The sequence below is a fragment of the Choloepus didactylus genome, chromosome 4, assembly GCF_015220235.1.
Source record: "Choloepus didactylus isolate mChoDid1 chromosome 4, mChoDid1.pri, whole genome shotgun sequence".
Lineage (NCBI taxonomy): Eukaryota > Metazoa > Chordata > Mammalia > Pilosa > Megalonychidae > Choloepus > Choloepus didactylus.
In genome coordinates, this window is record NC_051310.1 from 129,582,416 (window position 1) to 129,609,173 (window position 26,758).

A 26,758-nucleotide genomic window follows, 5' to 3' on the forward strand; every position below is an offset into this window, starting at 1 on the left:
TTAACAGGGTCTCTTGGAAACAATCGTGCTAACCCCTTGTCAGCCTATAGCCATCTTCTCTCTTGGTTGTTTTATCTTTCCTTAAAGGAAAGATTTTCCATTATTTTGACTGGAGTTGCAGCAGAGGGCTGGGACGGACAGGATAGGCAAGGAGGGGAAATACTGACACATTTTCTAGCTCATCCCCAAGAATCTATTCGTAGTTTGGAGTCCATCATTATGTGTAGTGGGTGTCATTTGGATGTTATGTATGGAAGAACATGCGGTTGCTAGACCTATCCTTGCCAGTTCTGCCCTCTACTGATGCCACTCCACAGTTGAAAATGTTGGGTAGCTCTTTCTGCTGGAGTCAACTTCAGCAAGATTGGAGCAGCATCCCCTGTCCCCTCTAGAGGTTCTGAGAGGGATGCTCTGAATCTGCCATGGCTTACCTCTCTCAAGACATCCCGGAGGAATGTTGACAGCTCACTGGTACTTAAGCCAATGTTTCTCCTGTGCATGGATCCTTGCCTTTGATTTCCTTCTGGGTGATTTTCATCAACTTTCCACTGGTTGCCTGCCGCGCATTGACAAATCCAGTCTACAGAACAAAAATAGTTGCGAAAGCCTTAATGGAGGGTGGTGGAATGGAGCAGAGGCGGCAGTGATACCCTCTTGAGAGTACATACAGGGAGTCTTTGCTTTTCTTGAGAAGTGTTCCCTTTTAGCTCTCCAGTGGACATCCATGTTATCCACTGTTCAAAGCACAGCAGGCTTAGAACATGTCTGGTAGTCAGGGCATATTTGGCTTTGAAATGCAAAGTGAAAGATGAAGCACTTTGTACCCTGTTGGCCTCAGGTTGTGGGTTCAGATAAGAATCAACCTTCAAGAGAAAAAAACAAAACCAAAAACATGTGCCTAAAGACAGAGCTATTTAGTTTTGTGCTTCTTGACCCTTATTTTAGCTCACCTCATTTAAAGATGTGTGTCTGTAAGAAAGGGGCTTGCATGGGGCGGGGGGGGCTGGAAGGGAGAGTGCTTACCTGAGATGAGAGGTGGCTGAATGGGACATACAGGTAGAGAGAAGATGGAGAAAAGGAGAGATGGATCTCAGGGGGTCAGAAAAGAGACACAGGAGAATGGAAACTAGTTTGATTTGTAAGTGAGAATTGTGCTCAGTTTATATGTTATACTTTGCTGAAACAACATTGTTGGCTTTTAAGTGTGTTGCAATTAGTGATTATTCCCTAGTTTTTCTCTTGAGTGTGGATATGAATGTATGCATCTTGTGGAGACTTGTGGCCTTATAAGTTTAAGAGGACCCTTGACTTCTGTTTCTTCCACATTTCCCCCTACTACATTGTCTCTTGTTTCCCATCAGTCTTCCCTGTCTTTTCTCACCCAGTAAACTACTTTCAAATGGGTATACTTAATACCTGAGAATTGTCAAAGGCAGTAACTAGAGACAAATTACTAGCTGTGAAGAGGGTCAACCAGGACCAATCTATGGGAAGAACACCATGGTCCTTTCTCCAAGAAAAGCAGTGAAATTGGAGTGTATCGTGTACTTATTAGGCTGTGATCTTTTGTTATGTTAATTATCACACAGATCGCAGTCCCAGAGCTTCCTACTTCAAATGTCTGGTAACTTTTAACAAGATGGGCTGGACAGATGTGCTTACTTTGGAGCCCAGGGGTGGCTGGTTACTCTTCATAATGGTCTTCAAGATGTCAGAGGGTATCTCAGAGATCTTCCTGGAAGGTAGTTGCTATAGCACCCCCATTGGCAGGCTGGCTGCCAAAGTGTTGGTATAACCAGAGATTGGTGATTTGGAGGGAGTGAAAGTCATATTTTCTCTGGTGGGTAGTGGGGAGGAAGAAGGGCAGAGAAGGGGGATGTTCCAGAAGGAGAGAAGGGGCACAGAGTTGTTAGACGTAAATTCTCCTCAATAGTTGGATCTGGCCCATTGTTGGTGACAGGTGAGAGGGCAAATCTTTTCTTCCTATCACCTAAGTGATACACTCTGTCTAGTCTTACTCTTCAGGTAAAAATTATTGGAGAACTGGTGGGTATGCATTTGGAGAGATGTATACCCTACAAAGCTGGGATACTATCTGGACAAGTAGCAAGGTGGTTAGAAGTCTTTTTTCTGAGTAACACTGTGATGACTGGTGCAAAGAGGGAAGGATGAAATGTGATGTCTTAAGGCCTCCATCTACCACAAAGATGAGGATAGGGTGAGATCAATGAAGGCAACCACAACCATGTCTCTTGAGATCTGCTTGTCTTTGATCCAGGCCTCCGTGTTTCAGGACTTAACATGCCAGAGGTTTTTGTGGACTGCAAAAAGGAGTTTTCAGAGTTCTGAGAGGCAACCAGCACAGGGGCAATCTGTGGCCAGAGGATGAGCAACTGTCTGTTCCCTGGGAAACAAGACTCTCCTGACCCCTCACTTCATTTCTTCCACAGATGCCCTAGTTAACTGGAGGCAGTTGTGCTTTGCTGCCCTCTGCTGCCCATACTCTACTCTGTACTTCTCCAGTAGGTTTCTGCCCAGCACATGGCATCTGGCAAGCTGAAATTGCTTGGAAAAAGCAACCTTGTTTGGTACTGGCCAAGCTTCTATACAGCTGCTGTGGACGTCACGCAGAGACCCCTTGGGAGAGAGCCCCAAAGATCTGAGAGCACCCTCCCTTCTTATCTAGTAGGTCTAGTAGGCCAACTGGCTTCTTCCAGGAATGGTTTGTGGAAAAGTTGGAACAGAGCTGTGGGCCAATACACTGGAACCTTCCCAGGAAAGGAGTGACTCCTACCTCCTAGCTAATGGGGAGGCTGCATGAGCCTTCCAAGACGTGGTATTTGTTGCATTGCTAGCCAGGAGAGGCTGAGAGCTGGGGGCATTACAGGCAATTGGGCAGCAGGCAATGGACACCATCAGGTTTTTTGGTGCCCTGGCATGAGTGGCATCAGGGGTCACTGGTTTCCCCAAGAGGAGGCCCCTGCAGTGGCAGCCACTTCCACAGAAGATGCCTCAAGATTCTATTAATTTCAGTCTATTATTTCCTTGATCTGAATGCAGGAGTCTGCTGTTATGGGATCCTGTGGCATGCAGGGCAGCAACCCATTCCCGAGATTGGAAGACAGATCTTGTGGGTTGGGCAGGCTCCCAGCAACGGTGGGATCAGGGTGGGTATGGGGGCTCTGTGGCCAGGAACCTGTGGACAAGTTGGTGCCACTCTGCAGGACCCAAAATAACACTGGACCACATTCCTTGGCAAATAGTTACATTTGTGTTAGAAATTTCTTTCAAAGCTTTAAGTTGAAACATTTGCAAGCAGAGCCCTCATGGGTCCAATTTCCTTCAGCCACACAGAGCACTGACAAAAGGATGGGCCCTTCAACAACTCTTGCATCTCCCTGCCCTTACCCCAAGCAGATGAGGACCTGGAGCCCACCAGAAGACAGGTGTTGGGCCTCATGTCCTAGAAGTAGAAGGCCAGAGTTGAAAGCAAATGACCACAAGGCAAGAAGAGGCAAACCAGAATCAAAAGGAATGGAGAAACCAAAATGGATGGCTAAGAAGAAGGGAAGGCTTTTATTTTTAGATGTAGGTCAAAAGTACAAACGTCTGCAGAGCATGGTCTTTTGGAGAGTGCCATGTAATAGTTCAACCTCTTCAGACCTATCCCTTCCCTTTCTTTTCCTCCTTTGACTAAAATTTAACAAAAACATTTGGTTGTGTTCTAAATGGGGAGTTACTGCATAACTGGTACAAAGTTTCTGTTTGGAGTGATAAAAAATTTTGGAAATAGTGGCAGTGGTTGCACACATTGTAAATGTAATTAATACTACTGAATTGTACATGTAAAAATGGTTAAAATGGTAAATTTTATGTATATATTTTTAGCACAATTTTTAAAAAAAGTCCTCTGCAAAGCACTTGGAGCAGAGGAGAGAGAAGTTTCTATAAGATGTTTTCTGCCCTCAAGGAACATACAGTCAAGTTCACAGCTTCTTTCCCCCTTTGCCTCTTCTTGCTTCCTCTCATTCCTTCAAGTAGCATTTCCCAGACACTGACTATACACCAAGACATTTTTATTCCTCTTGCCTTTTTCTACCCTTAATTCCTTCCATCTCTGATCCTCTCCATCTCTGCTACTGCTTCTCTCCCAAAAGATAGTAGGCAAACTGGAAGGGAGGTGGGGGGTGGGCAGGTGTAGTGGTTAGAAGAAAGAAAGAAAATTGAAGTGAAAAATGTATGTTCAGTTCACATACCTGAATTTATTTTGTGACACTAAAATGCTATGTGCCCACTTCACTTGTAGCTTGGGTTTGGGGAAAGTTAGTCCTTCATTTCCGCTTAGAATGAATTTCTGCTGAGTGTTAGCCCCACCCCATTTGTAGAGTGTACACTTTTTTTTTTTTACTGCTATATATCTGTCTAAATCAATTGAGGTGGTTGAAAGTCTTTTATCCATTTTGTGAACGAGTGATGGCATGATGATGTTCTGACAGTGATGGGAGCTAAAGAGAGAAATGAGAACTGGACCTCTTCATCCTCCTGCCGGACTTGTCCACTCCAGGCCCCAAGCCCTCACTTCCCCTTGTCCCTTCAGCACATTCTTTAGAAGATGCTTTATTGCTCAAGCCAAAAAGCATGAAGTCTTCTATAATGGCAAGCATTTTGGAGCCTAGTATAGAAAAAATATCTCTAAGATAGTAGATATTCTTTTTTTTTTTTTATCTTCATCTTGATTTTTACCTCCAAGTCTTTGATCTCTTATCTGCTTGCTTCCTTCTCACCTAAGATGGGGTCAAAGAAACTTGTGAAGGTTGGAAAAGGAAGAGAAAGGAGAGATGCAGGAGCGAGTTGTGTAATGGAGGTATGCAATGGAGGGGTGTGTCTAGTTTTTACCCCCAATCATCTCCTGTCCTACCTGTTAAGAAGCTTGAAATGCCACCATTCCTTTGAATCTTAAAGGAATTTAAGATTTTTTTAATTTAAAAGTATATTTCTATCCCTAGGAGGTGTAATACCTAGGCAACAGTTAATTTGAAGGGAAGTTCTCAATGGACAGAGGCACCATAAAGAGGAGTGTAAGAACCCCAAAGCCAAACCTTAACTACTTGGTCAATTTTATTTATTTCTGTCTCTAGTCTAATGATACATCTGAATACAGGGGAGAAGATAAAAGACAGATTTTTATCCATCATCTACAGCCAGCATGCACACAACTGGATTTGAAGCAGTGTTATCATAATAATGTTCACACCTTAAAATATCTGATTTAATGCTAACATCATTTCAAATTTCCAACTAACATTTTCCAAAGTCTGGCTTTTTTTCTCTTAATTTTCCTTTGGAAAAGTTGAAAAGTAGCTGTTACTATTCAATAGCTATGTGACTTCATATTCCAAACTGCACTTGAGCTTGTTTGAGAAATGTGTATGTGTGTGTGTACATAAATCTAGATTCGTAGCATATGCCTAGGATCCCCACAAGGAATCAAAGTTTCAGAGAGCTTTGTGAGAATGCAATTCCATCAAAGGGAGTCTGTGGCATTACTCTCTGTCCATGTGAGTGTACGTACAGAGCTTTTCTTCTCCTCGTGATCAGTTTTCTATTTGTAATTAGTAATTGCCTTCTCTTGGTACGTTATGATCTATTACAAAAGCCGAACATTCAGAGGGCTAGCTGAAATGACAAAATTTGGTTATAATTTATGTTGGCCCCTGACATATATATTTTTTTTAATGATCTGGTCTCTAAGCAACTGATCTCTTAGCAACAAGAAGCACCTTTATAAAAGATGGCACACAAAGAGTGATTGCCAGAAAAGCCACCCGGTTCTTAAACAGCCGCGCATCCTTAGCAAAACTCACCATCTTCACGAGTCCAAAAACTAGAAGTGACCAGCAGACCCAGGTAACCTTGATATTTGCACATTTTCCTGAAAAAGAAAAAAACTCATGCAACTATTGAAGAGAACAAAATTCTTTGAAATGTTTTTTTTTTTTTTTTGAGGTTTTATTAGTTAGTCATGGCTAACTTTTAATACAATGTATTCTATTAAATAACTGCTTCTTGATTTCTTTAAACAACTTGACATGAATTTTGTGAGCAAAAAAACAGTTCACTCAAAATATTTCATGACATAAGGATGGAAGTGGGGGTGGGGGCTCAATTTATCCTTTTCAGAGTTTATTTCTGTAGGTTTTCATTTGAGAAAATAAAATCCACATTGTGGCAAATTAGGAGTGCAAAGAATGTACACCATTAGGGGGATCAGTGTATTTCTTCTTCTAGCATATTTTTAAACTGCTAAAATATTTAAAGAGTAGTAAAATTGTTTTACTTCCAAACTTCAGCTTCTTAATTCAGTGTCAATTCCAGTAGCAAGTAACAGTCTTTTGTTGCAAATATGTTCAAGGACCGATTTTTCTTTTCTCTCTTTCATAGCACAAAGCAAGCATTTTCCTCTTTGTTTTCATTGCCATAAGAAAAGATTCACTCCAAAACTAAAAATAGGAGAAATTCTAGCCGTCTGTACCTTGTTTGCTTTTTTCAGGTACCCAGGAGTTGAAGATTTAAATGTCTTTCTAGAAAATTGGAGGTGGAATTAATGTACACCATTAATTAAGATTGTGTACTTATAAGCCCACTTGGGGTATTCAAAAGTGCATCTTTAATTAGGGTGAAATGAAAATCTCGCCAGCTGAGCTTGGAAACAGTGTTACATAGAGATACACAGATAAAAGAAAACAGACTTTAAAAAACTGCAGTTTCAATAAAGACAAGTTGGGGTGGTGATGCCTACACCTTTGTGTGTTTTTTTGTTTTTTGTTTTTTTAATATAAACTGCTTGTGCTACTTTTAAAAAAATCTAATTGTATACTGACATCTTCTCCAAACAAGAAAATGGGATACCTTGTTGGAAGACAGAATTTGGCAATGGGCCAGGGCATTCAAAATCAGGACAATCCCATAAATTTTAGGATTTGTGGTTGTTCTGCTAAGAAAAGGCATCTTATCAAAAACAATATGATTACACTCGATACAAGAAGATGTTCATGATTTGTATTTCTGTTGCCGCTATGAACTTTAGGCAGAAAAGAATTCCTTCATGTGATGCCTTTGCTGAGAAGTTAGCAACTTGGGTGTTGTAAGTTGAATTACAGAAACTTTTTTAAAGCAATGTACTATGAAAGCACAGAGAAACATGGTTTTGTTCTTCAGCGCTAAAGATTTTATGTGCTTACATTGCAGTATGGCAATTACTGTAGAAACATGTTTGTGGGTTTAAAGTTACAGACTTGGGTAAATAGCTAAGATAACTTGTGTTGGCTATTCTGGATGTGTTTTGTGTTTTAAGAATACTGTAGTCTCCTAAATATGACAGGGAATTAAAATGAAACCAAAAATGTAACATTTTTATTGCAAGTGGCAGCTAAGTCTTTGAAGCGGTTCTTTGAGATTTTTCAAATTCAGCCACTATGCCCTTTGAGGTCCACATCTTCTGAGTGTTGTCTGTACATAAGGACACAAAGGGGGCCAACAGCACTGTAGAGCTTGTCATTTTGGCTGCCATAATGAGCCATCTGACCAAGATGGACAAAAATTACAAGATTTGATTGAGTTATACTACAAAAAACCCCAAATCGGCTGGTCACTATAGACTAAGCCAACTCATTCTGCTGTGTTGGGATTAGTTACTTCTGAGACACACACACACACACACACACACAGGGTCTCAATCTAAATCAGGAAATCAAAATGAATTTCTCCATCAGTGAGGGCTTCCCAGCATATGGGATTGTTTTAATTTCTTGAATAACAGTTTTCATTATAATCCTTACTTAGTGTCTAAAAACCCTAGACAAAACTCAGTGGCTCTTTTCCTTCAAATCATAGGCTGGGATCACGTTCAGGGAGGAGGGACTGGGGAGTAACACTGTCAAATAGTCCTGTTGTGGGGGAGATCCATGCTGCAAACGGATCCATTTACTTGGGATGCCTTAATACCTGAATTGAGTTGATCAGGCAGGAACTTATCAATTACTAAATGATTTGGCCTTTGGAATGAACCCTCATAAACAAGCCACACCTGGGGTTATTTGGGCCTTTCTCTGGTGGGAGGGAAGCAAGATAAATGAATGAATGAATGAACAAATGAATGAATGAATGAATGAATCTCTTGAGAAGCCACTACAGGCTAGGCACTTCATGAGTGCTAGGCAATTTACAGTATGCAGTTTTGTTTAATCTTCACAACAAGTGTAAAAAGGCACAAGCATCTCCATTTTACACGTGTAAACCGAGTTCAGCATGTGCCAAGGTGCTTTCAAAGCAGTGAACGGCAGAGTTGGGGTCTAAACCCAGGTCAGTCTGACTCCCAAGCCTGTGCACTTTCCTCATGCCATGATGGCACAAGGAACTATTTTATATGGACATTTAAATAGTCTCTTTGGTCTTAGTAAGGCAAAGGCTGGGTAGTTGGGTTGGAGGTGGAGAGTCAGGCATCTTCTTACCAAGAAGACTCCTTAACCCCTGGTTCTATCAGTTGGAGTGACTCAGAGTCTGAGTTTTCAATGGCTGCCAGAGGCTATGATCTGGAGGTTAGAACTTAGGCTGAGACAGCAGAGGGTACAGGCCGTGTCACCATTCCTTGCCATGATGCACATCCCAAGTAAAATGGGATAGGAAAAATCCCCCCATCCCATTGAGATATCCCCTCCTATATTGAGATGTCCTTTCTGTGCAAACAGAGTCTGAGACAGGGCTCCCTGGAGGGCATCCCTGTGCCACAGCAGTCAGGGACTGCACAGACAGAGTAAGCCAAGCCCAAGGTCCAGAATGGGTCAAGGGCCACAGCACCAAGTTAAGGTGGAGAGGAGAGAACCCAGATGCAGGTGGTGGGGGTGTGTGTACTGAAATGATAGGAAGAAGTCACTTCAAAGTCGCATGATAGCGGTGCTCCGTCTCCTCTCATCCTAGCGCCTTTGGCTTATGGTGTACCCCTCTTCAAATATCCCTGATGAAGGGGTGGGCCTTAGAGAGTCAATTTAATAAAACTTCCCTGAAACAGTATTTGAATAGGAGAATATCTGTAGAGGAGTGAGGGCCAGGGCAGCCAAGACTAGCCCTGGAGCAAAGCACCCTACACATCCCTTTCTCTTTTGATCCTTACATCAACCAGCTCAGAAATCTGAAGTGTCTTGCCCAAAGCCAGACAGCGTATGTAGTTGGGACTTGAACTCAGGCCTTTTGACCAGAACTCTGTGGCCCTTTCCTACAACTGGAAAATATGATGGTATAAGTTGTGCTATGGATCCAGAAAGGGTTGAGGTTGGGAGGGGATCTGCCTTGAACTTAGCATGATCATCAAGCCTTTAACCTGCTCACTTGAGTATTCTCTGGAGGCAGGACTAACACTCCCAACAGATGTAAGAGGCAAATTCTCATTTCTTTTCCCAATCCCTCCCTGCTGGGGTATATGATGGGTACTTCCTCCAACCAGAAGTCAGAAGACTGGTTGGCAGCTTAGGAAGCTCAAAAAGAATGCACAGTAATAAGCTCATTTTCTACAAAAAAATAATAATAAGGCAAAAAGGTCCCAAGTAATGTACATACAACTACTCCCTAGAGTTCTTGTCTCTACCAGATATGCTTACCAACTCTCTGAGCTCCTGCCGGGCAAATGGTGCTATGGCATACACAGACTCCACATACCTACCAGGGACAGCACATGCCAAATCCCCCTCTCTACATAGTGCACATAAGGTCTCCATTCACCTGCCCTCCCTGGGTAGAAGAAGAGAGCCACATAACTCATTTCATTTCTTATAAAGTACACATTTTAATCTGTGAATTGATTTAGAGGTTACTTAATTCAGACATTATTTTGGAGATGAGGGAACTGAGCTGAAGTGATTTGCCCAAGGTCTCTGCAGCTAGTCAGAGCTGGGGCTAGAGCTCAGTTCTCTTGATTCCCAGTCCAGTGCTCTTTCCTCTGTATCATAATAATTGCTATTCCTAAGAAGAGGGTGAGAGTACAAACTATTACTCCTATCTTACAAACAGAAAAAGTTAGGGCATAGTGCAGTTGAGGGACAACTGCAGCTCCAAAAGTATGAAAATTATTTGAATCTGTGAAAGGGATTTAACAGCTCCTCAGGATTATAACTTTCATTCTCTCTGCTGGATACAAATATGCAGAGTTCAGTGTGACTGTGAACAACATACTGGGGCGTTCAAAGGCTATTCAATCTACTGATCATATGCAGTTTCCTCCCTGGATGAGGAACAGAGGGAAAAATGGTCCTTAGTATGTAAAACTTGGTGTCCAAACAGTGGAATCGCTGAAAAGGATAAACCAATGCATATCATCAGCATGTCTGAACTGTCCTAGCAAACCCCATACCAACAATGATAACAAAGGGCACTGTCAACAGTATACACAGCCCTTGTGAATTTTCCTCCTGTTGGGCCAAATTTTTTTTCCCCTTACAGATTATTACAACTCACATACTTATGAGTTTAGCATTATCTCAGAAGTGACTGTAGCAAAAATATCCTGCTGAGGAGGGGCAATTATGGGAACTCTATATTTCTGATGACAATTCTAAAACCTTAAAGGAAAGGTGTGAATTCCTATTTATTGAGCTTTCTGTGCTGAGGTACGTGCTAGGCCCTTTAAGTTTTCTTATTTAATGCTCCGAGTCTAAGATGTTGGCATTCTGAGCACCATTTTCAGGTGAGGAAGCTGAAGCTCTTTGGCATTTAAGGTACTTGTCGGAGATCCCAAAGTGGGTTTATTTATTCAACATATATTTATTGCAGTCAAATGATGTGCCTGGCTCTGAACTAGATGCTTGGGATATAAAGTTAAATAAGACATGGTCCTTGTCTTGAAGAAGCTAACAGATTATTGATATTCATTCCCAGTTTATTTGGGAACTTCTGTTCTTCAGGGCTAGTTTAACAGCAAATAAGAGATCTATTAATAAAACAATAGGGGATTTACTCTAGAATACACATCCTGAAGGATGGAAAGGGTTAGAAAAGATACAGAATAGGAAATTTTAGAGCTAAGGTTTAAAACGAGGGGAAAAAATGAAGATGGGTGGAAAGCTGGTATCCATGGCATGTAGAATAAAATGTGCAAAAGCACAGACGAGAGAATGATCAGGTCACATGAAAGGGCCAGCAAACCCTTTTGGGTTTCTGCTCTTGGCTGGAGGAGTTCCATATTGATGAATAATATGAGCAACAAAATGGTGATAGAGGACATTAGCAAAAAAACCTAAAGACCGGACAAAGGTGTTTTGATTTTGTGCAACAGGAAATGGGGAAACCAATGCGAAAACTGCTGACACAGGCTTGTGGTTTGGAACCAACACTGGACTTGTGGACACCTGTGACCGAAGTGTCAAAGGAAAAGATTTTTGTCCATGTAACAATGGGTATACTACAGGCCAGAAAACTGGTATTTTTAAAAATCCTTGGACTAATCAAGAGTGAACTGACAAGGCCCTGGATCAGGCAAATAGCCACAGAGGATAGAGCCCAACTTGAAACCCAGTTCAGAAAAAAGAATGGGTTATGCTTGGTGATTAGATGGAAAAAGGGAAGGAGGAAAGAAAATGAAAGGACTGTGGTTTTCCTACAAGTAAAGAAAAATTGGGTAATTAGCTACCTGTTTGGGTATAAATATGGTGGGCTTATTTTCCAAGAAGAACTGTATGTTATAAATGCATGCATCTAAGTGAGGATATTCTTAGAAAGTGTTAATTTTTTTTCCCCAAACTACAGTCAGGACACATTGGGTCTACGAAAAGATATGTGCTATTCTGGGAGTAGACAGCCATAGAGGGAGGCAATCTGGAAAATGTCATTTAGATGTTAAAACTATTAGAATTTTCAAGCTATTTTCATAGTTTTGGGGAACAATGGGGCTTTCCTGGAAAACCCAGAAAGCCTGATGGCCATACCTTTAGACAACTGGCAGACTTGGTAAGATGAGTCTCACTCCTACAAGCGCTTACATGACCGACCTTCTCCAAGAACAAGCATAGAGAGGGCAACATCAGAAGACCTCAGAATGCAGACTGGGTGATCCTGGGTGATTGAGAGAAGGACATACAAAAGAATAAGGGCAGAGGACACATAAAAGGTGACCAGAGATTTTAGAAGAGAACCAGAAACAAACTGGATCACACAGTTCAAAGATGTTCTCTGCAAAGGCAGCAGAGAAGTAAAAAATTCTTTGTCTGGCAAATAGATCATTGCACTGAGAGAGAGGTCAACTGGTACCCTCAAAAAAGCAATTTTGGTGGAAGAGGAAGCCAGAAAACCAGACTGCGTTGGTGGGTAATAGGCTTGTGGGGGTGGAGCACCAGAGGCTGCTCAGGCCTCCTGACCTGCAAGCCCTTGTGCTGAATAATGCGAGATTAGTCGGTTTAAAGACGTGGCCCCCAGCAGAGAACCATTTTGAAAGTTGTCTGCCTATATCTGCCTAGGACAGCCAGGTTGAGGTGGGGAAGAAACAGCATGAGTTTGCAGTCAGACGGGTTTTAATCCTATCTCTGGCAGACGCCAACTGTGAGACCAAAAAGGAGATTTAATCTCTATTTCTTCATCTGTAAAATGGGGCTACTTCTACTTATCTCACATGGTGCTTTGCATTTGTGTGTTTTTTTTAAAGATTAAAATGAGATAAAATGCCTATAACACAGGGTAGGTATTAAGTAAATATCAACTCCTCTAGAACAGTAGTTCATTAAACTGTGTTCTTGGAGCCCTGTGGTTATCAGAAATTCCCAAAAGCTGTTTTTGAAGGTGGAGGACTTGTGGAGACAGCTAAAGAAGCTAACAGGAGGAGCTCCAGGTCTTACGAAAATTTTTGTCAAAAAGTGGGGGATGGAGACAAAAAACAACTGGGACTAGAAATGAATTTTGCAAGGCTTCAGGACACAAGATTAATATACAAAATTCGATTGTATTCTTAAACACTAGAAGCAACTGACTAGAAAATAAAAATTTTAAAACAATTCCAATACAGTAGTACCAAAAACAAAAATACTTAAAAATAAATCTAACAAAAGATACTAAAAGTTATGAAATACTGCTCATAAGAAATTGAAGATGACCTAAATAAATAGCAAGATATATCATGTTCACAGATTAAAGGTTCAATTTTGTTAAGATGGCAATTCTGCCCAAATTGATCTGCAGATTCAATGAAACCTCAGTTAAAATTCCAGTAGGCTTTTTTTGATAGAATTTCACAGGCTGATTTCTAAAACTTATGTGGAAATGCAAAGCACCTAAAATAACCAAAGCATTTTAGCCCAGGTCCTTTGAGAAGCAGATGGCAAGACAGGATTAGATATGCAAGAGATTTATTGGGGAAAATGATTATGAAGGATAAAAGAGAAGGGAGTAGGCAGGACACTTTCAGGCCCCAATGCAGGTATGAAATCTGTGAAAGGAGAGAGGGAAGGAAGAATTGGTTGTAAAGGGTTTCAGGCCACAGTGTAGTTATGAGAGAGTTTTGGCCAGGAATGCCTGTTAGACTAGCTGCGACTGGATGGAATGCACTGGCACTAGTCCCCCTGCAATAGTTAGTCAGTCGCTGGCTAGGAACAGCTCAGAGAAGCATGGCCTCTCTGTGAACATGATGGTGGATCCAAAGGACCAACAGCTAGGATTGTCAGCTGTGCTCCCAACAGCAGGTTCCCTGAGCAGCACACCTCCATGGCCACCACACCAAGCAAATTTTAAAAAGAACAAAGTTGGAGAACTTACTGCCCTAACTGAAATCTAGACTTAATTTAAATAAGTAATCAAAACAGTTTGGCATTAGCAAAAAATAAACATACAGAAGAATGGAAATAGAGAGTCCAGAAATAGACCTATACTTACATTGTCAATTTTCAACACAGTTACCAAGGCAATTCAATGAGGAAACTCTTTTCAACAAATGGTATGGACCAACTGGATATCCATAAGGGAAGGAGAATGGGGGAGAACATTAACCCTTACTTCATGCCATACACAAAAATTAACTCAAAATGGATCATAGAACTAAATGTAAAACCTAAAACTATAAACCTTCTAAAATAAAACTTAGGAGAAAATCTTTATGATCTTTGAATAGATAAAGATTTCTTAGAACACACATAAAAAGCATGAACCATAAAAGAAAAAATTGATCCATTGGACTGCATCAAAAATTAAAAACTTTTGCTGTTACATGGACACTACGAAAATGAAAAAGCAAGTCACAGACTAGGAGAAAATATTTGCAACACATACACCAGGCAAAGGACTTGGCTCCAGAATATATAAAGAATTCTTAAACTCTTAAAACTCCATAAGACGACCCAATTTTTAGGAATGGGCAAAATAATTGACCAGACACTTCACAAAAGAAGTTACGTGAATGGCCAATAATCTTATTTAAATGCTCAAAATCATTAGTCGTCAAGCAAATGCAAATTAAGGCATAATGAGATTGATGCATACCACTTTTAGTGAGAATGTGGAGCACTACTGAAGGGAATGCAATGGCACTTCAGAAGATAGTTGGGCAGTTTCCTAAAAAAGTTAAACTTAGTACTCACCACACAACACAGCCATTTCACTCCTACTTTTTTGTCAAGAGATTTGAAAAACATCCACACAAAGACTTGTATACCAGTGTTCATAGCAGCCTTATTTGAAATAGTCAAAAAACTGAGAAACCACCCAAATGTTCATTAACAAGTGAATGGATAAACTATGGTTTATAGTGGTATAGAATGGAATACTACTCAGAAATAAAAAGGAACAAGCTATTTATACACACAACAATCTGAATAAATCTCAAAGTCATTATGTTGAGTGAAAGCAGCCAGACAAAAAAAGAAAACAGACTGTGAGATTACCATGATATGAAATGCAAACTCATCAATGTGACAGGAAACAGATCAGTGGTTTTCTGTGATTGGAAGAATGGCTCACAAAGGGGTGAAGGAAATGCTATGTTGATTTTGGTGCTGGTTTCACAGGTGTGTATGCACATATGATAAAACTCATAAACTTGTAAACTTTAAATACTTGAGGTTAATCGTATGTCAATTATCCTCAGTAAAGTGGTTTAAAAAGGGGTGGGAATTGGTGTCTGATGTCACTAATGCAACTCCATTCATTCAGTAAAAAGATTTGGAAATTGCTCTAGAAGAAATCTAGGGAGAAGTGAGTCTGGTACTTTGCTTTTGTATTTATCTATGAGGTACCCATCATTCCCCCAGGCTGGGAGAGGCAGTAAGACAGGGAGCGAAGCCTCGTACTAGCCAGCTGCCATGTTAAGGCTCCACTGCATGCTCTTGGCTTGCCCAGCTGGGGTCAACAGGAGGACTCTTCTCCCTGACTGGGGCAGGCAGGCTGCTTTCATGGCCAAGCGACCAAAGTAGTCACACAGAGCCCTGTGCTAAGAAGCAGGCCCCCAGTTTGGGTTTAATTAATGTTCTGTGGTTGCCATATTGCAAGTCTTCATTTTTTTCTTTGAATCTGTGTTTTGTTAAGTGAAGTCCGATAGAACAACGGATGGGCCAGGGATTTGGAGCCTTGGCTCACGCAGGGTCCCGACTACTGCCACTTCCCCAGGACAGGTTCTTGGCTGCCGGATCCCTTGTCCACATCAAGGGAACACCGCTGCCCTCTGCCCGGCAATGGCCTGGGCCTAGTCAAGAGGAGGGTAAGACCTGGGCACAGCCCATGCACCCAAGTCGCAAGTCAAGGGTCTCAGGTGCCTTTGAGAGTCCACATTGGCCCCGTGAATATTCCTGTGCCCAAGGAAATGTGAAATTAAACGGCAAATAAAAAAACACCATGACAGGTCGAGAGAAAGGCTGCAGAAGAAAAGAACCCCCCCCCCTTTTTTTTTCCTGCTTTTTGAACACGTGGTCCCCCAGTTTCATTTAGCACTGGGCCTCACAAATTATGCAGCCTGCTTGAGATCACTGTACTTTCCTGGCTCAGATGCCGGGGATACTCCAGAAGCCAGCTCTGTCATGCCACCAGTTAGAGAAGCTAGGCTAATTTTTTTTCCCAATAGCTTCTAACAACCCCCATGAGAGAAGATTTGGCTCAATTCCTCCTGCCCAGGAGTTACAGAGAATAAAGCTTTGTAAAGAAAAGAATGGAATATAGGGCAGACTTGTTCTCCACAGCAGGATATGTCAGGAGAGAAGCAAGGAAAGTTCTGCCTGCCTAAGATTATTTTCTGGTTGCAGACCTCCATGTTCTTGATTTCCTCTCCAGTGTGGAATTAGGGTGAAGGTCCCAATTTGGTGTTTTAATAAAAGTAACCATGACAACAGCCAGGTCCATAGAGAGAGTAGTAAAATGCATAAAGCTCACTTTCAATACCTGCTTTTCCTTCCAGAATGAATGCTCCTAGTCAGACAATGACCTAGCAGGCAACAAAAGAGTAAAAGAGAAAACTAGACCTAGAAAACCCTTGGGTCTCCCTAGGCACTTCGTAGATTAGTGGTACCTCTTTGATTTATCAGTCCTTTGCCTCCAGCTCTCTCTACATGGTCAGGTCAGCTTTAGAAAGCATATTCTATAAGGGTGGGAACAGATCTGAGTTCTTTTTAGGAAACCTGTTCTACAAATCTACTAAACTTGTGAATTTAGAAGTAAAAACAAACTTCTAAAGTTGGTTAAAAGAGTCAGCCTGATAGAAATTCTGAACTAATTCTTGGCTCTGTGAACTGGAGAATGAACTGGGAGAAGCCAGTCTACCTCCATTTATGAGAGGAGGGAAGTGCTTCTCCTGATATATGGGAGGACCTCCCAACCAGCCATTCTCCTAAGCAGGAGATCAACAGTAATATCTGCAGGGGGCACTGGCCAGGGAGAGAGGAGCCTGGGTTCTAAACTGTCACTGATCAGCTGTGAGACCTTGGGTTCAAAGCTTACCCTCTTAGGATATGCCATTGTTTGGCCTGTTCTATCAGTGTGTGCAAGTACCTTTTAATGAGAAGGAAGCATTGTATGCATGTGACATGGGGGAGCATGATCACATATTCTTCTTTGCTCTTCTCTGAGCCTTGCAGAGAAGGGCTGGATCTGGCCTTTCTTGTGTGTGAGGTGAAAGCTAAGTCATTCCTCGTATGAGACCAGGCAGGCTTTGAGCGATAGCAGAGGCTTTGTCCAGAGGAAACTTGCTATTTCCCTCAATGGTGGGGAAAACTAGATTTGTCAAGACCAGTCATGTTCTCTAGCCTGTAACCTGCCAGTAATGATAAGGGCGTAATCAACCAGGGGGAGTGGCAGATGCTGAGGTGCCCCTGCCCCGACATTGCTCAGAAGCAGCTGATTGTTGCTACGAAGGAAAGTGAGTCCACTGTGGTCAAATCTTCTGAGTTTTTCCAAGAGAAGCCTGAAATCTAGATTTTTAAAATTAAAGATAGTAATTTTTTTTAATAGTGGCAATGCATGCAAATTTAAAGCACTATGTAAGCCAAAATAAGACAGGATAGCAGGTGGGGTGGAGTAATGAGAGAAAGTCCAGTTAAGATTGGGAAATAGGAGAGCAGTGCAGTCCTGAGCCGTGGTTCCTGCAAACACCCCCCCACCCCCACCCCCACCCTCAACAGCTAGAGTCTTTACCCCGGCAACCCATCTCTGGCCTCAGCCCCTCCTTTTCTCGGTTTTTCCTCCTCCCTCCAGCCCAGGGAGATATGATCTCTTGGGAGTGGAAGTGGGAGTGGGGAGCAGGGGTGAGAAGCCTTGGCCCATTCCTTTTCCCAAAGCCATTAACTTGGCTGATCCTTGCTTACAACTACAGGGCCTGGATTTTGAAACTCAAAAGCAAGGAAAAGATTTTTTTCCTCTGCATTCTGCTTCCCAGAGGCAATGAAAAAATGATCAGCTGACTTAATGAGGAGAGGGGCTTAAGAGTAACCAGGTATAACCTTTTTGCGGGGTAGAGGGGAAACAAAATCTTAGCTAATACTTCAAAATTTCAACCTGCCTCAGCCCAGGGGAAAGTGGGATCCAGGTTGGAAGACTATGGTAGATGGAGGAACATCATGCACAGAACCTCAGAGGTCTGGATGGAGGTGGTGTGCTTGGGAAGTGAGGACTAATTTCATAGAGCTGGGTGGAGTACAGGGCAAATGCCAGTGGATGAGACTGGAAAGGCAAATGAAATAAGACTTAATATAAAAAAATTAATTGGCTCATATGTCTGATTACTTATGTGTTTATTTTTAAGTTGGTGAACCAATCTGTTTGGTGTAATTTACTATCTCTGCACTTTAAAGTAACATAAAAAGAACATTCAAAGGGCTTCAGAAACCATGACCTGGAAACCATGCTCATCATAATCTGGTGGTGGTCTTGACTCTAGAAAGTACCCAAAGCTGATACTGGTTGGATGCATTTGATAATATCAAGTAAACCCAGACCTCCCTGACAGGTATGCCACAGCTGTCACCAAGCCTTCTTGCTATTCCAGGAACTGCTACTACTTCCTGCCTGTCCTCCTCCACTCCAATCCCCATCTCTTATTTCCCCAGGCTCCACATGGCCATGCCAAACTCTTCTTGTTCCCCAAATGATCCTTCTAACTCCATCTGTCCACTGTATGTGGACTGGCTCTTGAGGTCCTTGCTTTCCCTGCTGCCCTCTCAAAGTATAGGATGGTGTTTTCAATCATAAAGTCCCCAATCTCAGTATTGGAAGCACCACACTGCTGCCCCTGGACCATCTTTCTCTCTTTCTAAGAAAAACAAAACCCCCTTTGAAGTTCACACCATCCACCCATTCACTCTGTCTTCCCTACTCACTGAAGACTCTCTGAAGAGGCTAATTCTTGCTCAGTGTCTTACACTCCACCCCAACTCCTGCCATCATCCTAAGCAACTAATGTTTTGCGGATGATCCAGTCAAACATGTTGATTGTTCAGTTCCACGACAACTGCATCTTCAGTGATATTTGCTTCCCTTCCACATCAACCATACACTGCAACGGTTCCACTTGGGACCTTATTATCATCGGAAATTGCACTTCCTCTGAAATGACTCATTCTCTCACCCCACCTTCCAGCTCACTTGCCCAAGCCCCTCACTGCAATAGTTCTCCAGCCTCCATGAGATTTCCAAGGCAATGGTCCTTTTCTCTAAATGTCCATAAACCTACTCCTATCTTTACGTCCTGTGTATTTAGCTTAGAGGGTATGGTTCTTCCCAAGGTGTCCTAAATCCTTTGCTTCCCTTTTGATTGTCCTTGCCTGGCAAAGGCCTCTGGGCTTATTCTCACCCATGCCAGAGCATATCAATATTAATGGAGAATATGACACAACTGGACAGTTTGGAATGGCTCTAACTTCCTGTTCTCTGGCCTCAATTCGGCCCTCAACCCTGCCCAGCACTTTTATTGTGCTTCTTTAGAAGATCACTCCACTTTCACAATCACAATTTCATTTCCTCTTCTCAGAGTTTTAATGCCTCTAACCCCTTCTTTGTTCCCAGAGAAGAAGCATGGCAGATAACATTGATCAGTCGCATTTGCACCTGTCCTCCCTCTCCTCCCATGTATCTTAAAATGGAGTGCATGTCCCTCCTCCAGCCAAAGGCCAGTCCCTCCACACATGCCCTTGGTTCCATCCTTTTCTCCCTAAGCTGGCATCATGTTCCATTAGTCATACCCTCTCCTTCCTAAATCTTCAGCCTCTTCCTCACTACTGAATTCTTACCTTCGGCATTCAAATATGTGATAGAATCTTCCATTAAAAACAAAGCCAAGCAAACAAAAACTTAACTCCACACCTCTCTTAAACTCTTATCTGTCTGTCTACTCTCCATTCTCAGACAAGCTTTTAAAGAGTCATGCATAGGCACTGCCTCCACTTTTCCTCTCCTCCTCCTTTCCAGTCTGGCTTCCTACTTCAACACTTTGCAGAAACTGTTCTTATTGTGGTCACCAATAGCTTCCTTATTTTATCCAAGGTAAATTTTTTTACTTCATCTGACTTGACCTCCCAGCAGCCTTGAATACCGTTAACCATATCTTCCTTCTTGAAACAGTCTCTCCTCTTGACTTCGGTGATAAAGTACTTTCTGATCTTCTTTATACAGTTTGGTTATTCTTTCTTAGGATCTTCTGCCTGTTCCTCCTCCTTCCAGTTTCTAAATTCAAGAGTTCTTTGGGAGTTCCTCTCATGCCACACTCCTCCCTTGCTAAGCTCAGCCTCTCTCAAGGCCTTAAAAACCTACTATATCTACAATGACCTAAGTTAGATCCCTGGTGTAATCTTTCCAGAAATCTCACCTTTTCCATCATGGAACTGTAATTAAGTACTTATTTAGGTGATTATCTGTATATTGTTTGCTCCTCCTACTAGCCTGTAAGCTCCAAGAGGGTGCAGAAATGTAATCTGAATTCACCATTCCATAATCCATTGGGTCAGCCTACAAAAGTTGGCAGAGCATCAATGCCAACTTCTACTTGGCAGGCCCATGCTTTGTCAAAGAAGAACACAAACGTCTGCATTTGTAGCCACGACATGTCCACTGTAGTTTTTTCTCCAGATTTAAGTGCACAACTAACTTTTCTTTATTGCAGAAAAGGAAATCCAAATATTTTATTTTACCAAAAATGGGGAGTCCTGTACTAATTTTTTAAAAAACAGCATTAAAGGATGAGGGGGTCTTCAAGATTTTAATCAGAGGGGTGACAGGGTGAGCTCTCTACTTGGGAAAGTTAACTGTTAGCAGTAAGGATGAAGAACTGGCAGAAGGAGAGAATAGGGGCAGGGGGATTTGTTGTGATTATGTTCCAGGGGAGGGCTAATGAGGGTCTTAGCCCACAAGTGATATTGAGAATGGAAAGGAAGGGGAAGAAGTGAGACGTTCAGATAAAATAACAGTTGGATGTAGGAAAGGGATGGTGAGCAGTGAGAGATTGCCCAAGATACAAGAAGACTCCAGCATTTCACCCATCATCCTCTTCCATGGGCCCTCAAATACACGGTGTTCTCTCTCCCTGGAAGAACCTGCCCTATGCTTCTCCCCTTGGAATTCTATCTCTCCATCACGATACAGTTCAAATGTTATCCCTATGAAGCTCTCCTTGACTACCCCAGGATGAATGACTCTTTTCCTCTTCTTTACCCCCACAGCACTCTGTTCAAATGGTCAATGTTATTACCAGTTACATATAAGACAATTGTTAATGTAGTTGTCTATATCAACGCATTGTACCATCTGTGATGAAATAGTGATTTCGAAATGTTACAGATGGGAAATAAACACATAAATTCAAAGAAACATATTTACTGTCTTTATTTCTTTGACTTGTTATTAACTGACCAAATGCATGTTCTTGTCATTTTTAAAAAAAAACAAAGTTCTGGTAAGGCATGTTAATAATGCTTTATGACTCATTTCTCTGATAAGATTTATATAAAGGTCTGTTCCTTTCTTTGGTTTCAGTGTAAACATCTCTTAATTCTGGAACAGCCTGAGACACTCACTACCTGTGAGCTTCTAAATGACTCTCCTAACCTGAAGACCCATGGTAACTGCACTCCAGCTCAGCTGGTTCCAATTAACCTCCTTCCAAGCTATCTGTGTGTGCATGCTTTAGTAACGTGGCCTTTTAAAAGGGACCAGACATTTCTGGTCATGCCAAATGCACATTATAACATGGTTTAACTCATACACGCTCTGGGTTTGCTTGCAGACTTCTTCACATTTAATGATTTTCCTGACTTTTTCATATTAAATGTTTTTCCCCAAATTTCCCAACATTCCAGCAATCACTAAGGTTGCAGTCACCCTTTCAGACCAAGGCCTTCTGGGAGAAGTACTCACAGTATGTCTGAACACAAGTCCCAGGCCATCACCAAGAGCACCCCACCAGCTAATTCCAGCAGAATCCTAGTGATTCTACAAGACCAGAAAGACTGCCTCCTTGGGAGACTTTTCCTGTTTCCCATTTCCTTCCTTTGACCAGAGTCAGTCCCTCTGCTGTTCAACTTTCATAATTCGTATACTTCTTTTCCATAGAGTTTATCACATAATGCCTTGTTTGTTTGTTTAAATTGTATTCATGTCTTTCACTCTAGCTGGATCATAAGCTCCTTGGAGGCAGAGACAATATTCTCACTGTTCTTCCTCCCTCTTCTGCTCACCCCCCACAACACTGAAATCCTAACATCATGCCTTGCACTTAGCTGGACCTTAAAGTTTTAGAAAAGTTAGTGAATCAATGAGTCAAACATAATTTGGGTCATTTTTTTTCCCACTAAATGCATCACCTGTCTTTGTCCACACTGGGATTCCTTAGCCTCTTCTCTCCCCACTCCCACTGGATTCCTATAGTTCTCCCTGTCTGTCTGGCATCTCTTTCCACTTCTAAAGAACTTTCCAGTTTGCTGCAACTCTGGTGCCTGTACCATCACTTTCTCTTTCGATTCATTTTTAAAGATGCTTAATAAGGCTGGTTCCAGAGCTTAGCACTTCCCCATTTGGAGAACTGTCCTACCAGTACTGGTTTCTCTAGCCCTAATAAGAGTATCCCCACCCTCAGCCAATCCATGGCAACTCTACCCAAGAAAGCTTTATGAATCTTACCTTGGCAAAGAAGCTGGTTTGTCTTGGAACCAAAGGAAGCTATGTGCAGTGTCCAATACAACCCCCCCCCCAAAAAAAAAATTTCCTTTCAAATGGAGGAAATGAACACAAATAGCTTGTCTCCAGGTTCTTTTCTTACACCATCTTTTCTTGCACATAGCCAGAATACTGTATCTATCTTAATTAAGCTTAATTTTAAGTATATGCCAGATTTCTGTGTAATGGCTACACCATTATTTTTCACTCAAAAAAATTTTTTTTTGCTTTGGTCATTACTTGACACGTTCCTGGTAATGATCATCATGAGAAATCTCAACTCTGCCCAGCACTTCACAGTTTTCTGGGTGCTTTCAATCCTTATGATCTCTTCTAATTATCCATCATTCTCTGAATGGTGGGAGGGCAGGGATCATTAGCACCATTTTACAGATGCACAATCTGGGGCTGGGAGAGATTTAGTGATTTCCCTAAACTGCAACAGTTTATAAATGGCGAGGGGCAGGAATACTTAGCCCCAGAGTTCCTAAAACACAGTGCTCTTCCTACTTTCTCAAGCTTTTGTCAAATTTGTCGTGAGCAACATTTTCTGTGGTCAACTTTGGTTCCTTGGACATTTAGTCATGTACTTCAGCTAGCCCCCCTATTTTTTTCTGGATTCAAAATCTTTTAATTGAATAAATTAGATTTACACCTTAAAAAGAAAAGCACTCTTACAGTCTTCTTAGTTTTGGCAACTTCTGTTAACAGTTTCAACAGGCCCTACCATAGAATTTCAGCCAACCAACAAATACATCTTGAGCACCTCCTCTGTTAGCCTGCTAGACACTGAGTGGCTGGCGCAAGGGTATGTTGGAGAAGGTATGAACAGTGGGGGGGGGGGAGGGGCAATGAGGGGGTTGGAATCTAGCTCAAGCTCCACTGAAGTGGAACTTTTTCCATGGTTTATCCTCCCAGAGGTGGAGGCTGTTCCTATATCACACTTATGTGCTATACATATTACTAGGTGTCCTGCTGGGAGCAGGCTGGGGAAGAGATACAAAGATAGTTTACAATCCCACCTGACAGTCACATACATAACAGTTGAACAAGTACCTAGGTTATACTTGAATAAACACCTGCTAGAAGTATCATCAAGGGTGCACACAAACTGCTGAATGTGGTTGTGAAAATAAAGGAAAACAAAGGAGGGAGAGGTGATTGTGGCCTGGAGATCCCAGGCAGGCTTTGTGGAGAAGGGACTATGATTTGGAAAGCATGCAACCCTAGCTAAAAGGTACCATTCCCTGATAGGACCCTAGAGTCCCGCCATAGTGCCTGCTCAAGGAGCCTTCAGTCCCTTGGAAGTAGGAAAGATATAAAAAAAAATGTTAGCTATCCAAAATGAAAAAGAGAGGAGAGAGAATGCAAGAGGCAGTAGAGTGCATAAGAGCATGGTCCTGAACCAGACTACCTGGATCAGAATCCTATTCTACCACTTAATAGCAAGCTGATTATATTTTCTGGACTTCAATTTCCTTACCTAGGGATAATATTAGTAGCACCTACCTCCTAGAGTTGGTATGAGGATTAAATGAGAATATTACATATAAAGTGCTTAGAACAGTACCTCGCACAGAGTAGGTGCTCAATAATTGTTAGCTATTACTATCATCATATGGGTATATAAATATATGCATGTGTGTATAATTATCAACATGAACACATATGGACACAGAAAGTGCTCATTTTGATCCTCAGGTAGTATTAGAAACCATAGATTAAAAGTTATCATATTCTAAAAGATTCCACGAAAGGTCAGAGAAAGGGAACTTGACCTTCATGTGTTATCGCTGTTTTTACAGCTTAGCACTTTGGGATAATGTCTGAAGCAAAATATTGCAATGGATTTGGTTCTGTTTGGGACTGACCTTGATGCCCTGAGCTCAGGTGTTGGACCAAAATGTCCAAGAAGCCAAAGACTATTTGGATTCCTTATGCCATACTATGGAGGCAAAACTCCTGTTGGCCACCAACCCAAGAGCCAACAGTCCTAATGAGCTTCACCTTCCCAGAGGTATTTGTGGCCCAGCTGTAGGGGTCATGGGAGAACAGCTCCACTAGTAAGGAGAATTTCAAGAGTGGCTCTCCTTGCACTTATGGTATCACCACACCTCCCCCTGCTCCAACCTATCCTAGACTGGAGTGCATATAAAGAGGCCTACAATTACTTCTAGCCCTAGCAAATTAGGGCTATCACCCCAGGTTCTACACTTGGTGAAATCTGGACTCTTGAGCAAGTTAATTACTCTTTACAAGCCTCATTTGTAAAATGGCTATAAAAATAGAATCTACCTTATGGGAATGATTATAAGATTTAGATATAATATAGTAAAGTTTGGCATGCAATAAAAGGTAGCCATTACAATTATGAGTACAGTGACCATCGTAGTATTGATACTGCAGTTGGAGAGTTGGGGGTGGCTGTTGCTGAAAGCACACTTGGGACTCACATGCAATTAAAGTGGCCATAATATTTATTGTCCAATCCAAGATACTTTTGAGTGTGAAGGGGATGCTATTAATAGTGCTAGGACAACAGGCATAAATTGGGACCATCTTGGGCAAACCAGCATGATTCTCTACCCATCTCCAAGGCCAAGCCATCTGACTATACCTCTTTCTCCAAAACATAGTTCTTAGTGGCATATTTTTCTCCTTCTTGACTTTTGAAAGGTTTTTATTTTATCACTAATATTAGCTATCACTTACTAGGGAATGAGGATGTATTAGCCATTGTACTAGGTGCTTTATGCAAATAAGCTCTAAAATCCTCACAACAACCCTAGGAGGTGGTTGTTACTCCATCTCGTGGCTATGGAATCTGACTCTCGGGGAGGTTAAGTGACTTGCCCAACCACGGTTACAGATCTACTAAATGGTATATTTAGGATTTATCACATCATATTTACACCAAACCTGAAGACCTTACGTGGAAAAAAATGTTGAGATGTGAGCCCAGAATGTTTTATGTGTGATTCTCACTCCCACCCCATGTGCTAGACTCATAAGGTGGGTACCAAGGTGTATATCTTACTCCCAAATATATACCAATTCCCAAATCCTCAGATGTGAAAAGTGAGCTGAATAATCATTGGCTGCCCTCAGATTTCCACAGAAATGGGGAGCTTCACAAATAGAGGATATTAAACTTGCTCCTGGTCTCTTTGGAAACGGAATCTTGTGTAGTTTTACATAAGACCTATATAAACTTGCAGCAGATCTTATCCTTATTTTTTCACTTCAGATATTCCCGAAGTGGGAGGGATAGAGAGTAGTATCTCTAGCCCTGATGTTCTTTATCAATAAGCTGTTCAGAAACACTTCCAGGATTATCCACTTCTAATTCTGCCATGGTGATAGATATACTACGTTGCTCAACACGTGTTTGTTAATGGAAAAAACTAACTCTGAATGTGTGGGTCCATGGAAGCAAAGCTAGAGCTCCCATAAAATTGGAGAATTCAGCTGAACTATTTGGCCACCGTTTATCATTTCTGGGGCCATAATTTTTCAGAGGACGGTTCCCAGGGTGTGAGAAAATGATTGCTTCCTGTAGCAACAGAGTGAGTGTGAAAAGAGAGCTCTCTAGCAAAAACATTACTCATTGCTGAAGGGCTTGTCACCTCCAGGGCACTTGTCCAGAAGTAATGTCATTACTTACATCATGGCCCAGAAATGGAAGGTTCCTCTGCACCTCTGAATAACCTACTAGGACCACTGATTATAGCTTTTATGTAAAACTTGGGCCAGTAGCAGGCAAGTCACAACTTTTATTTCACCAAACTTGGGTGTCAAGGGTGGTTTCCACTTTCAGGGGGTTAAGTGCTTCCAAATTTTCAGCACTAGTGTCTATTCCAGTTCTGAGGAGTAGGAACATCAAAAGCCTCTCCTTCCCACCCACTTGCAAACATACCAAACTGTGAAAATGGGATCTATTCCCAAATATTCTTCTGAGTAAAAATTCCTTTGAGTTACTCTCACTAGGTTTGTAGAGACAGGCATCTGTGCCCCATGTCAAAGGTGACGTTGATGAGAAACGGTGAAAATGCCAATCAGGTGAGCCCTACTGCCCCTGGGCTAGGCACCCTCAACAAATCAAGACACC

The 26,758-nt window shown here is 41.9% G+C and overlaps 1 long non-coding RNA gene across 1 annotated transcript in view; it reads right to left on the reverse strand.

Annotated features, from left to right (window-relative positions):
* Positions 1-13,941, reverse strand: part of LOC119530847 — a 55,722-nt gene extending 41,781 nt beyond the window's left edge. The window contains exons 1-4 of the long non-coding RNA XR_005216150.1: positions 13,906-13,941; positions 11,973-12,099; positions 5,865-5,932; positions 432-580 (exon numbers count right to left, since the gene is read on the reverse strand). This is a non-coding gene — a long non-coding RNA (uncharacterized LOC119530847). The remainder of the gene's footprint in view (positions 1-431; positions 581-5,864; positions 5,933-11,972; positions 12,100-13,905) is intronic.
* Between the last annotated feature and the right edge of the window lie 12,817 nt (positions 13,942-26,758).